General features: G+C 33.3%; 1 pseudogene; it reads right to left on the bottom strand.

Moving 5' to 3' along the window:
* Positions 1–8,355: 8,355 nt before the first annotated feature.
* LOC149260054 (18.1 kDa class I heat shock protein pseudogene) lies at positions 8,356–9,167 on the bottom strand (annotated as a pseudogene).
* Between the last annotated feature and the right edge of the window lie 6,138 nt (positions 9,168–15,305).

Raw genomic sequence — 15,305 nt, 5'->3', positions numbered from 1 at the left:
GTCAAAATAAAATTAGAAAAATAAATAAATTAAATTAAAAATCAAAAATCAAAAAACAAAGTTAATAATTATAATGATAATTATAATTAATAATTAAACCAACTTAGATCCATCTTAAATGTGGATCTACCAAGTGGCCAGAAAGATCAAATCTTAAAAATCCCTTACTAAAATATTTGAAAGGAAGATCATTCAATTATAAAAACAATAATTACTTATTATTTCGATATATTTATTTTTAAAGTAAATATTTATTTTAATCCCAAACCTATTAAACATAGATAAGAATTAAAAATATAAAGAATCCAAAGCATAAACATGTTTATGAAAAAACAAAATTGAACTCCAACATGATATATTTTTATCCAGTATAATTAAGGTCAAAGTATTGCATTTGTATGTCAAATTAATCTTAAAAGAATAAAGTTCTATAATATTGAAGGCCCCACTACACTACATATTGGAGAATGAGATGTTTATTATATTTTTTTGTCTATTTGCATTTCATATACCTAGGTGTCCCACATCTTACCAACATTTTTAAAAATGTAGTAAAAGATGTGAGACATTTAGATTGGAGCATTATTCTACTATGGCATAACATCTTTCCCTTTATCTTTTTCTCAAGATGCATTTAAATATGAAGAGATTCTTTTGCACTATAAATGTCCCTATAGATTCTCCATCCATATTTGGATTTAATGAATAGCTTCCATGCAACTTGACTCATTTCTTTGTTTACATTATCATTGGAGCTCACACTGAAACAACTAATAATTTTTTGTAAAATGAATTTCTCTTATTAGATGGATATGAAAACTGGACGTTGGTGGTATGTTCTTGTGCCCTTTTAGGGTGTCATATATTTATGTTTTGTATCAAATCTTATATTAGATAATGTAAAAAATTATCTCCTAATTTGCATGGAACTTAGTCTTATTGGGAATCAAAACTTTTTGGTGGTATAATATAAATTGTTGTCTTTAAATGACACTTGAAATATATGCAATGGATAACGATAAAGTACTCTACCTAGGATTTATTATATACTTTCAATAAGAAAAATAAACATGTTTCAAATGTTCAATATTTTTTTGTTGAAATCTCCATAATTGTAGCTGTCAAAGTATTATAATTTAAATATATTTAATTTTTAGTTGATATGTCTATAAGTTATATTAAAGAGTATAGTCTCTAAATAATACACCAAGATGAAAATTATTTTGAATTTTCAAATAAATTATTTTGTCTAAAAAGTAAACTAACTAGTTAGTTAAAGTGAGTTTTTTATGATTTTATTTAATGTTACTTTAATACACAATGGTTTTTTGTTTATATATATTGATTTTACTACAATTTGATGATAAATAGAAGGAAGGATTTGATGAGAGCATGCTTTTGCCACATTTAATATTGTAAGTGTTTGTTCTTTAAGAATGTAATAGCGGAGGAAATCATAACATAATCCTATAACATGATGTTAAGAGATCTACAATGTCCATTTATTATAATTTTTGTCTTCTAATTTTTAAAAGGTTCAAATACTATACATTCATTGTTGTTAACATTTTTTTTTCTATATTAAGACTAACCTACGTACCCACGGGAGATTTGAACCGGTGACCTATCGCAAGGAGTGCCTTAACAGCGCACCCATTCACCGTCAATCCAAACCCCCGTGGGCTCATTGTTGTTAACATTATTGTATATCTCATTATCCAAAAAAATGCTAAATAATAACATAAACCATATTAATTAATCTACTTTTGAGTTATTGATAACATTCAATAGTTTTACTATGTTGGTCATCTTATATGTCCTATAAGATATCCTTAGTTATATCTCATATATGCAAACGCTATGGCATGTTTGGGGCAAGGACAATTGATTTCAAGTTCCAAAGACTTTATTGTGAAGGTTCCATGCAATTTCAAACCAGGATTCAAGATTTAATAAGTCATTTGTGTGTTATGGTCATTTTGTTTTTTTCCTTATGATAAATGTGAAAATTTAACATAATTATGTTATTGAAAAGTAATTATATAATCAAACATTTATTGGTGAAGGGTTAATTTATTGTAAGAACATTACTCTTGAAGGGCAAAATTTTAAACATAACGTTTCTTGATGGGGAGCATAAGAACCCAAAACGTCAAAAAAAATTTATATGATGGATAAAGAAAAATCCAAATTCCAACCCTGCATCCGACTGTGTTCCAATAAATACAGCAGTAAAAAAATGTAAAAAGAGTAACACGTTAGCCAAAATAATTAGCAGTGAACACTCGCTATTCCATGGGATGAGATCATAGATAAACCGATTGGGTGGTGCATGTCATCAAAAGGATTAGTTACTGGTTCATTCACTGGAGTAATACTGCTTCATGTAGGTTAACACTTTTTAGCTCTTAACTCAATGTTTTAGCTAACGAAGACAATTTTTCCCCAACTACATATTATATATGATATATTATTATATGAATTTAGGTACAGGACAACATATTATAATTAGGTCAATAATAATAGCCACCTTAGTTTCTTAAAATTATTGCATTTAGCCATTTTATGTCTTTCTTTTGTTTCTATCAAATTGTCTAAATGTGTTGTCACGCAGTGTATAATTGTTATTGAGTCAACATGTGAGGAGCGGCACTCATATTTCTCCCCTTTGTGATGCAAATCATAGTTACTAAATTCACTCGAATCAAGGTGAAAATTTCGAAAATAAAATACTTCTATTCATACACCAAACAGTTCGATGAAATTCGAAGAGATTCGTAGTACAATAGTTTAATCTAACAGTGTGCAGTTTACCCACAGGCCCATGCATATGATGGTAATGGTAATACTGGGATACGGGTATCGCATGAAGATAGCGGGAATAGAAGGAAAGGAATGGTAATTATAAATTTGGCAAAATCTTATTATAAAATTTTCTAAATGCCTGGAAAGTTGAAAAAACCGTGAAGGAAAGAATTTAAACATGAACATCAAAAGTGGAGAAACAAATATGATCACGAGGAAATGATTTTTCGGCCAAGGCATTTTTATATAACAGTGAAGGAAAAAAATTAAACATGAGCATTAAAAGTGGATAAACAAATATGATCAGAAGGAATCAATTTTTCGCCCAAGGCATTTTTTTATATCGTCCCGTGGATGAAACCACGTTGACTAACCACGTTGACTTAATATCTTTTTTAAATGGATGGTTGGGATTAAATCTGAGGCGAATTCCTGGAACATGCTTCGCCTAATTGCTCAATAAATGGTTGTGGCGAGAGCGAAGCGTTGCAAAAAAAAATATTTGGAAGTGAATTAATTAACTGAAACGATTTTGCTATGTACTCTATCCCACGTGGACCTGGATTCATAAGAGATGCCACTCGTCTCCAGCGTTGAAAATTGAACCCTTGCTAGCCCTTCTTTAGGCTCCTTGCTTTTTCCTAGGAGGGCTAATTTTTTTTTTTTTAAATTTCAAAAGAAGGGAATTTTTTAATACCCTGTCAATATTTTTTAAAGATTAGGATAATTGAATATGTACAAGTGCATAAATCACTCTCACTAGTGATAGTTTCGTAAAAGAGAGTAGTCAAAGTCCAAATGACCTCATACAATTTAATAGTTATGTCATGATTTGGGGACATTTCCGTGAGGCCCCCAACTTATGCCAACATGATGTAACTTGCAAAAATAAGACATGAAATAGTCATGGTACTATTACACCTAGCACAGGGCGGCAGAGCACATTGAATAACCATTCAACAACTATGCATGTGCTCTCGCTCCTCCATGATTATCCTTGAGTGCGCTTTCCCTGCATCCATTTTTTCCATTTTCATTTGAATTGCAACCCATCATCCATATAGGTATTTTTCATTCTCTTCCTCATATCTTCATTAACATTTAGTTTTTCATTCTATGGATACTTTAATGCAACACTCCTTATGTAATGACAGTCTTCGTGGTCACACATTGTATCCTGGGCACCATAGAATCCACACCCCAGGAAATCAACATTATGGCTAGATACCCTGAATGCAACTGCTTGTCATCCTTCCATTCGAGGCATGGGTGGTCAGGTTGTTTTCTACATTGTTAATGGTGCAAATTTTTATTGTCATAATTATATGAATCTACCAACTATGAAAAGAATATTTATCTTTTATAGAGGGTATTGGACTCCACAACTATAATACTCTCATTCAAACTCTTGCTTATTTTGCTTAAATCCATACAAATTTCTTGTCCAAGTACCATTTTTTTTTAAGTTTTTGTTCTTTATCATAAAGCTACAAGTTTCCTTGAATGTTACAAAACATAATCCAACAAATCAATGAATAACCTATCAATAAATCTATAGTCAAATCCTATGACATCTTGCTAAGGTTGAATTTTTTTTATCTCAATCTTGCTAAGGGATTTTTAATTTATGTATTTACTTATTCTATTTTATTTATTTATTTATGTAATAGTGTAAATCTTGAAAAGTGTCTCCTATTGGTCGTCCTAAGAAGGATAAAATGCAATTGTCAATTGTTATATCATTTGGTCTTACACAATATTCTAATCAACCATGTAATATTGAAAATGAAGTTGATGCTCATCTACATGAATATGATGAATCAGATAGTGTAGAGTTTGTTGAAATAGAAAACCCATCAAAAAAACACAAAATAATATTCAAATCTAAATGGAATACAAGGTTTCCATGGGCTTATGTTTTCAAACATCTAATAGTAATGAAAGGATAAAATGTTCTTGATGTGTTAAATTTAAAAGTGAGTCTCCATTTTCAAAACAGGGAACTACCACTCTTAAATTTAGTGGTATAAGTGGCCATGCAAAAGAAAAAGCTCAAATTTTGTTTTACAACTTTTGGAGGGAAAAGGCTATTGAAGCACTATTCCAATCACTAAACATGTAGAACTAATGGTAAATGTTGGGAAGGAGAAAATTATATCAATGATTGGAAACATGTATTTTGTTGCTATACATGATTTATCTTTAGAAATGTATAAGTCAATATGTGACTTGAATTGGTATAAATGCACTCCAAGCGTGCTTCTAATAGATGAATTTTCTGCATACACAAATACCACACTAAAAATATTTTCTTCAAGCTGCTAAAGAGGTGTATTGGAACAATCTAAAAGAGAAAATTTTACATGGGTCATTTTACTGAATTTTAGTTGATGAAAGCACTGATCAAATTATGGAACATCAATTGATTGTTTATATTACATATTTGACGAATGGAGGAAGAGGTCAATGTTTAACAAAGTTTATATGTTTACTTCAAATAAAGGATGGAATAGTTGAATGTATGTATGATCTAGTGAGAACTCTTTGAGCATAAATGAATTTATATTTGATTAAGTTTGTTGGTTTTGGTTTAGATGGTGCATCTTCCATGTGGGGTATTCATGATGGTTTATCTCCTGAGCTGTGTATGCCCCTGATTTATTAGTTGTCCATTGCATAGCTCACAGGGAAGCATTGACAATCAACAAGGCTTCATCTCAGTTTCTAGAGTTGCAGTATATTAACAAATTTGAAACAAAGTTTATTCATGGCTTGGAAAATCAACTAAAAGACATGGAAAATTGAGAGAGCTAATGTATACATTTCAAATCACTAAGTTAGTGGTCTTACAAATTCATCAAATTAGGTGGCTTTCAAGAGGAAAGGTCATGGAAAGACTTGTTAAACTCATGCATTATTTGTTAGGATTGGGAGTTAGGAGAGAAAAGAATTTATGGGTTGGCAACAATATCTCAAGTGCAAATTTGCATCCATATACTTGCAGACATGCTCGTTGAATTAAATAAGTTGAATCAAAAGTTCGAAGAGGATCATGTTGATATTACATATATTGACACTACTTTAGATGTTTCTATTAGCATGCTTCGTAAATGATTTTTGGAAAGCATTTTTAGTGTAGAAGCAGTGCATATTTCTTCTTTTTTAGTTAAAGCATAAACATGAACCCTTGAATTTGCAGAAGATAGCACAAGTATGGTACATTTACATCCATTGAGGTTCAAAAGTTTTCCAAAGATGAAAATATTCGGGACTACTATATGATTGTATTCTTTTGGGAAAATGTTTTATTATAAAGAACAATGTAAACTTTGAAACGGGAACTATAAACTCAAAACGGGAACTCTGGCCCAAAAACCCCAAAAAAACCACAAAAACAGTGCTCAAAACGAAAAGTGTGTATACTGGAACGATGTTTTTTTTTTTAGGTGTCAATTTTGCGGCTGTTTTAAAAATGGCAGTGACTACGAAATTTTCTACGAAATTTTCCTGCAAAATATAGCTTCAGAACGAAAGTGTTGATACTGGAATAATGATTTATTTTTTTAGGTGTCAATTTTGCGGCTGTTTTAAAAATGGCAGTGACTACGAAATTTTCTACGAAATTTTCCTGCAAAATATAGCTTCAGAACGAAAGTGTTGATACTGGAATCGACCCGCCGTCGGTCCGCCGGGGCGGGGCGGCCCGGGGGTGCCGCTGCGTGGAATTGGTAATGTGGATCGTCATTTGATGCGTGGAATTGGTAAAACCCAAGGTGCCCATCAATGGAGAATGTCTGCGTCTTTTCACTTTGCCGAGTCTCTCTGTCGCGTACTGTCTCTCTGTCCGTTGTATCGCACATACAAGCTAACGTCCACCCTCGAAACCTGTAGTCGGGGATGCGAAGGCAACCTAACGTCACCTTAAAGTTTTCATCAAAACTATAATGCTAACTATATATAATTGGAGTACAGGCAAAATAATAGAGCTTGACCAAATATAGATATCGTTGCTCAAACATTCACATAATAAATAACAAATTTAATATATACAATTAATTTTTCAAAAACATGCTACTTGGACCATTGCTGACCTAAGAGGCATCCTTCACAGTATCATATAAGAAAATACAATATATTACAATAGTCTTTAAGAGTACATGAAGTGTAATATGGTCTTGAAATACACTATACATGTGAGGACTTCCAACCAAAGGGCGTATGCATCACTAAAGAACTTATCCAATCCTAATATTTGTATTGTTCCAAAGCATAAGGGTTCAATGAATATGCACGATTATTTTTTAACTAAGCGCAATCATATCTATGAGAATCCTCCTATTTGAATTCTCTCATGCATCCCCCTAGCAACTTCCCCTGAATCCTTCTTCTTATTCCAAGAATGGAGGTGAGACACCTCTTTAGTCTTCCTAGTCAGAATTTGCCTCCAAAATTTCTTAGGAGCTAGCTTAGAGAGGTGTAAGAGATTCCCTTGTCTTTGACGAATGTACTGCCTCTTTTTCCTTTTAGTTAGGGCTTTATATATTTTTATCTTGTCCATTTTAAGAGATTCATCAACAGCTTCCTTAATTGCTCTCCTCGCACTTTTACACTCTTTGTCATACCATGGATTGGTTTTGCTATTTCTTTTATTATTTGAAACTTCAATTGAGAACTTGTTAATAGAATATGCGAGGGTTGTAGTAAAATTATGATAGCGGTCTTCTATGTTGTCTATACTAGATAAAGGAAGCAAATTAGTTTTTAATTCATTTAGAAAGAGGTCATTTTTATTTCTACATATGTTACAGAGTTTAATCGTCCAGGTGAATAAACTTGAAATCAAAACAAATTTATACTCATTTTTTATATTATATAAAATTATATTACTTAGATTATTATTATTTCTTTTTAATTATATATAAGCATGTGAGAGTTGTGACAAATAGTTAGCCACCTCACATATATACCCATTGTTGTGTTACGTGTTGAGTGTTACTGCATGTGGCTGGACTGAGCGACCATGACAAAGATAGAATCTAATGACAAGCTATTATAGGCCAAAAACGTGAATCCTGATCTCATATCACTCACATGGTCATCATTAAGTAGATAAGTAGCAGCAAACCCATTGTCCTTCCACTGAGTAAATATAAGCATGTGAGAGTTGTGACAAATAGTTAGCCACCTCACATATATGGTGCTGGAAAAATACAAATGAAGCCACTTAAAATTGAACGTGATGGAAGACAATCTAACTAGCAGCCATAGTCCTAAAATGATCAACACATTTGAGACTTGTAGTAGCCATAGTCCTAAAATATCTAAATTACTAAAATCACCCATTAACACCCTAAAACAAATTTATTATTATTGTTTTTCATACTTTTTAAACTATAAACCAATTTTTAATTATAAAATAAAAAAGCCTCATCATAAATATATGTAAATCATTCTTATTTTTTTTTTACATCATGATCACACAAATGTATTATGCTTCAAGAGATTCGATACAGCTCAATCGTACATAGTTGAAAGCCTATTTGACCGCTACCTAATTTTATCATAACTATTCCTAATACTACAGCGCAACCTTGCCTTCAATCGGCTGCTCAGAATTTTCAATGATATCAATAACCTTGGCGTTCTTGCTTTTGAAATCACTGATCTTCGGCAAGGCCCCCGTCAACACGCCGTTATCCAAGCCGGCTCTGATGGCATCCATATTCACATTCTCTGGAAGCCTGAATTGCCTCCAGAATTTGCCGCTGGAACGCTCCACTCTGTGCCATTTATCTCCCTCCTCCTCTGCCTCCTTCCACCGCTGATTCTCAGAACCCTGTTGTCCTCTACTTCGATCTTGATTTCATCCTTCCTCATCCCTGGTACATCAACGGTGAAGACGTGGGCGTCAGTGGTTTCTTTCCAGTCGACCCGTGTGAGGGCAACAGCCTCAATGTCTTTGGGAATGGAGTCCAGAACTTTGAAGGGATCCACCATAGCGTCCCAAACATCGCCGTAACGACCACCTGCAAAAGGCATCAGAGCAAACGTTGGGGCGAACAAACATACTGTTGTTACTGCAAATAATAAGAACAAAACAAGCGCCTTCTTCATCCTTAAAAAATAAAAAAACAACCGCAAACGCCTCTGCGTAAAGCTCCCACGAAGAGTTTACACTCTGAACAATTCCACACTTTCCAAATTGATGTCACTGAATTGATTTGAGAGGCTTGGGGATCTGCTCATATTTATATACGCAAATATGCAAGAAACTTCTCTCAAGAAACCTCTCGAAATTTCTGTCCTCTTCCGGTATGTTCTGCTTTGGTATCCTCTTCTGGTATGTTCTGCTTTGGTAACGCATTTTAGGATGACAGTTCCATGTAAATCATTCTTATTGCGATAAAGAATTTATCCATTTCACAATTTGACAAAATGTCAATTCAAAATAAGTTAAGAACTACACTCTAATCTTGAATGGTAATGTAAGTCGCATTGCAGAGGGGATAGCTCTTTAGCTACTGATCCGCAGGCGAAGTGGTCTTATCATTAAATTAAAATAATGCTTACAATAGGTATTCATTAAATTAAAATAATGCTTACAATAGGTATACGACAGGCGGAGCGTCGATTCCCGGAATCGACGCTCCGCCCCTCGGGCAGAGCGGGGCGGCCGCGCCACCCCCGGGCCGCCCCGCCCCGCCCGAGGGGCGGAGCGTCGATTCCGGGAATCGACGCTCCGCCTGTCGTATAGCTATTGTAAGCATTATTTTAATTTCCTATTATTATTTTAAGATCCTATTATGAAAAAATATATGCGCTCTTTGGTTGAAATGAGAGGAAACGAAAGGTTGAATACTAAAGAAAATGAGAGATGAACATATGAACAACCGAGAGCTTCTCACTGTTCTCAGCAATGGCATAAGCGGAGGCAAATTAATATAGATATGATTGAGAGGGAAAACGAAATCACTGAGGTGCGAGAGGGCTCTGAGTTTCAACGTGGAGATATGTTTACACGTCACCTTTGGGTTTCTCACAACCACCTGTAGCACGAAAGTATAGTCCACTCTTACGTATGTCAAAATGTACTACGAATAAATTCTACATCTTTTTCGCAAAATATTCATTCAAACAATTTATAACGTGTCGTATGAGATTTAATGGTCGTAACATAATTGAAATTCAATCGACCACCGTGGAAGATTGACGTTTTACTTGACTTTTGCGGCATGCTGTCAATAATGACACCGGCAAATATTATTACATTGAGGGGCCTATATAGATAGGATTTTGACATTAACAATTACGTTGTTATAAAGTCTGTGATGTACAAATATTTAATGAAATGACCTGACGCTGAAGAATATGATATGAATGGAAGCGCGAGGTTGACGAAGAGAGGTAAAAACTGTACAAACTTAACCGTTTCTCCAATTCATTATTATTGTGTTTTGGAAAAAAATGATATACCTTCCATACTTCACATCAAAGTTGGTGTTGCAACCGGTGAAGGTCTCAGATGTAGGGCGACTGAGGAATTATATGGCTAGAGTTCAGGAATAGGACAGGCACTGCCACGTTTGTACATTAAATTGAGATTTACATTTGCGTGCTAATTAAAATAATGCTTACAATAGGTATACGACAGGCGGAGCGTCGATTCCCGGAATCGACGCTCCGCCCCTCGGGCGGGGCAGGGCGGCCCGGGGGTGGCGCGGCCGCCTGGCCCCGCCCGAGGGGCGGAGCGTCGATTCCGGGAATCGACGCTCCGCCTGTCGTATACCTATTGTAAGCATTATTTTAAGTGAAATCACAGCAAGGCTCTTACTATTCTATTGGAGTGGTTTTACAGTGAAATCACAGCAAGGCTCTTACTATAATTTGAAGTCACAGAGAGAGCTCAGAATATCGTTTGCTTCTGCCTTCAGTCAGATTCACTCGCTCGCTTTAGACAACAATTGTTTTGTTGGAATACTGGGAGGTGCCATGGGTGCCTTGGATTATTTCTCAGATCTGTTTGAAGGAGTTACAAAAAGAAAACAGAGGGAGCCACTTCAGGTATTGGATTCATTATTCTCAAGTTAATGTACACCAAAAAAAACTACACCACCTATCTACCCTTGCGATTAGGCCGTGCTCCCTTCAAGTTGACTCAATCCTGATGTACCGCCCTCATAAAAACAGGGTCTGGCAAGGGAGACTAACTGAAAACCAAAAATCAGAAAGCACATGACTTCATGGCTTCATTTCAGCTGAAGGAGCGAACCATTCGAGGCCGACATATCCGCAGTCACACCTTCGCACGTAGGCAGGACTTATTGCGAAGTTGATCTGTGGGAGCGAACCAGTCTTCGGGTCAACGTGGAGCGCACATACACTGAAAAACCAACCCGAATTCCCTGCACAGTGGATTTATACGTCGTCATATCAGAGAAGAGGATATTTATGTGAACTCTCGTATGTATGCTGCGGTGTCTTGAAGTATATCAAGATTCTGTAACTTAAATTATAAGTAAGAAAGTACACTTTGCTAGCAATATATATTAAAATATATTAAAAAGTAAATAGAGGACAATGGAGGTGGAAAGACAAAGTATGGAAGCATGGAAAATTTCAGACTAATACGACATCCATATAAATGAATCCATTAACTTGAGAATATGTACATTAACTTGAGAATACATTAATAGGTATTGGATTCATTATTAATAGGTATTGAGAATACATTAATAGGTATTGGATTCATTATTAATAGGTATTGGATTCATTATTAAAGCAAGACATACTTAATCTACTAAACCTGCAATAATCCAAATATTCCTTCTACTTCAAAAAATAATTTTAGTTATTATATTCTTTAAACACGTATTCACAATTTATACATATATTTTTCAAATGATGTTAAATACCACAAAAATCTGCATGCATTGTGTATCCTTCTTAATTTGCATGTCATAACATCTATGGAGTCCATTATAAAATTTCTATTACTGTAGTAACTAGTATTGGCACTAAACTTTAATTTTTTTTTTAATCCTCTCAGAAACTATAAAGTATTCACTAGACAACACATTAGTTAAAATATGATATAAATCTCCATGTATAACAATGTTTTTAAAGTATTTAATAATCTCATCGTACCAAATAATTATTATGACCTTACCTTACTCTCCTTCTTCAACCATAAAATGAACTTAATGACTAACATAAATATAACTTCCGTAAAGGCTTTTCTTTTGCGTGTTTCCTACCCAATCTAATGGCTCATGCAATTGATACTTACGATATATTAATTACTTCAATTTGTGAACCCACAATATATAACCATACAATACACACTCGATTTGTGACAATATCAATATTGTATGTATGCCATACTTCATATATTTTTATATTCTAACTTCATAATTAATCTATATGTTATCTCTTATTAGATGTTTAATGCAATTTGTTCCATAATTAGGATTGCCAATAATTTAGAAAACATTAACACATATGGGCTTATACAAATACTTAATCATTCCCTACAACTTAACCAATTCCATACTAAATACGAAGATACAAATTTCCTTAAATAAATAATCATTCATTGAATTCAAACTAAAATATTACTTCAGAATAAAGTCAATTCCGCTATTAAATGCAAGTAATGAATTATCTAAATAGCAAGGTTTCCTTTTGGAATACTACGGGAAAGGGCACATTTCTCTTTGTGATACCCCTGGTGCAACTGCTATTGCAGGATTTATTATTTTATATTTCCCATAAATATGGGAGTAGAAATGTTTATTTTATATTTCCCATAAATATTGGAATAGAAATGTTGGATGTGGGGCCAAGACTAACTCAAATTGACTTAGGTAGATAAATTTGATATAAATATATAAATATTTTTTACCTTTAAAAATGACATGGGAAATACTACATAAGTGATGTGGCATTGTTATCCAAGAATTTGTTAAGTGGTTAGGTCTAAATGTACTTTTCCAAAAAAAAAAATTGGGAGAAAGATTGCCACGAGGGAACAAACATAACCGGAGAGAAAGGTTTTGTTGGGTGTAATGATAAGCTTAGATGGAGAAAAATTTTGAGTTGGGTAAAATGATAAGTATAAGCACCCCGCGAGAGAAGGGCATGCTCATGAAGGAAAAATAAGATATTTTATTTATATTTATAGAAAGAAAAAGCTTAAGCAAAGGGGTGGGTAGACCTTAAAGGTAAGATGTTTATAAACATATATTGGGAAGAAAATAATAAATACCACTAATAGTTTGGATAACTCTGGTTGTGGAAAAACAAAGAGGGAAGCGAGGAGTCTGTACTCGGGGAGGGGGCGGTGGCGGTGGAGGGGTGGGCGCGGGAGAGCACAACTGTGATTTTCGCAATGATTTTTTAGTTAATTATTATATTTTGAAAAAAAAAAATTGTTATTATTATTTTTTTGACATGAAATTCATAAAAAAAACTATTATTTGACCATTTTTAGTTAATATTTTTGTATAAAAATTGTGATTTTGACATGTTAATTCTAGCAAAAAATTATCAAAACGTTTAGTTTTTTTGTTATATTTATGTTAAAAATGGTTATTTTTATGTCCATTGTTAAAAAATGTTGTTTTTTAGAAACAATTATTTCATGTGGATTGAAAAATGAATTAAGGATGTATAAATATGTAGATTATCTAAAATTCAAACTATCGACTTTCTAATTTAAAAACGCAAAACAATAAAAACCCCACTAAAAAAAAATAAAAAAAATAAGATAGAGAACAAGAAAATATGAATAAAATGACCACTTCAAAAACTATCAAATTTAGAAAATAATTTTTTACATTTCACACACTAAAAAATTTAAAGTCAAAAAAAAGGTCTTTTAAAAAAAGGGTGTGATGCAGAATACTCACTTTTTAAAATCAGGATGAAAATCACTACCATTCACTACCATTCTAAAACTTAATGCACATGAAAAAATTAAAATTCCAAAAACCATGTTCTAAAAAAAACATGTGTATTCTGCATCACCACTTTTGAAAATCGGGTCATTTTTTTGCCACCTCTACAAAACGGGTAACAGTATCAGTTCCCGTTTCAAAGTTTACATTGTTAAAGGTGATTAAATCTTTAGATAGGAGATTCATAGATTTACATGTATTTAATGTGGCTAAGTTTTTCACTTCTCAACATTATTATGAAAAAGTGAATGATATAGACTGTCCAACAAAAAAATAGTTGAAATGTTTATGTGAAAAAATTTAGCGTTGGAGAATCATCTATTGTTGATACTGCTAGATGTTTGGGTGAAATGAATGAACTTATTTGTGCTATTGGTAAATCATACCATAAAAATCATATGTATGGCATGAGACCTATGTACATGAATGGTTTGAAGACATTCCATATTTGATGCAATTATGGCAAGCTATTCTTGTTATCCAACAATCACATTAATGTTTGCACGAGACTTGTGAAAATTAAACATGATAAAAAATGTTGATAGATAAAGACTTTCATTGGAGACACTAGATATGTTCATGTTTCTATCTCTAAGTGCACATCATTCTCTAAATGAGATAGATTGGAATGCTACTTATGATGTATGGAAATAAATGAAAAGTAGAAATCCATTTCTATTGGGAAAATATATTTATATTTTCAATTATGTAACCCCAAATACTTTTGAAGATCATGGAATGAATAAAGGAAACACATGTTTAACTTTTTTAATGGAATTTGATATTTTTTTTGTTTATTTACTAGTTATATTGAGATTTTATAGTGTTTTATTAAAGCTATTCTTTTAATTTTAAAGATTTAGAATGACACTATTTCATTGAAAATTTTTTGAGAGATTTATTTAATAGATTTTTTTTGTTTTTTGAGAGATTTATTTAATAGATTTTTTTTGTTTTTTATAACGTTTATGCACTTCCCAATGAAATTAAAAGCAGACCCAAATTTGATCACTGCTCGCCTCCTCAATATTCCTTTCCCATGTCGACCTGGATTCAGAAGAGACGTCGCTAGCCTCCTCAATATTCCATGAGCGCTCCATATGGTGTGTAAGTGTACCATGCAAACAGATCAGCTTCGTTCTACCGTACCTCACAGAAATTGTTAATGGCTGCGCATCTTCGCTGTACCCCCCGTCGAATTAATCTTAATGGCCTTCGCTATGCGTTTAGTGTGACATATGCAGTTGACTGTAATAGAAATCTTTAATCTTTATCATCAAAAGAAGTATATAGGAACAACGTAGGTATTTTATAAGCAAAGAGTAGAATTACAGGCCACTTAATGGCCGCACTCTTTAAAAACAAAAACGAAAAATTACAGTCAGAAACTCTCTTCTGAATCGATTGTGCTAAAATAGCTACTACATTGGGGAAACCTTGAGAATTTAATTACGGCGATAGCCAAGACCTAGACGACAGGATTTGGGAACTGGATGCAAGAAAACGAAGCAACCCATGAACGAGGTCTCAAGTAGAAACCTGTTT

This window comes from Pinus tabuliformis, chromosome 6, assembly GCF_031772625.1.
Source record: "Pinus tabuliformis cultivar Carrire ecotype Pingquan chromosome 6, CPIR1, whole genome shotgun sequence".
NCBI classification, from domain to species: Eukaryota; Viridiplantae; Streptophyta; class Pinopsida; order Pinales; family Pinaceae; genus Pinus; species Pinus tabuliformis.
This window is presented reverse-complemented; position numbering and strand designations above follow the sequence as displayed.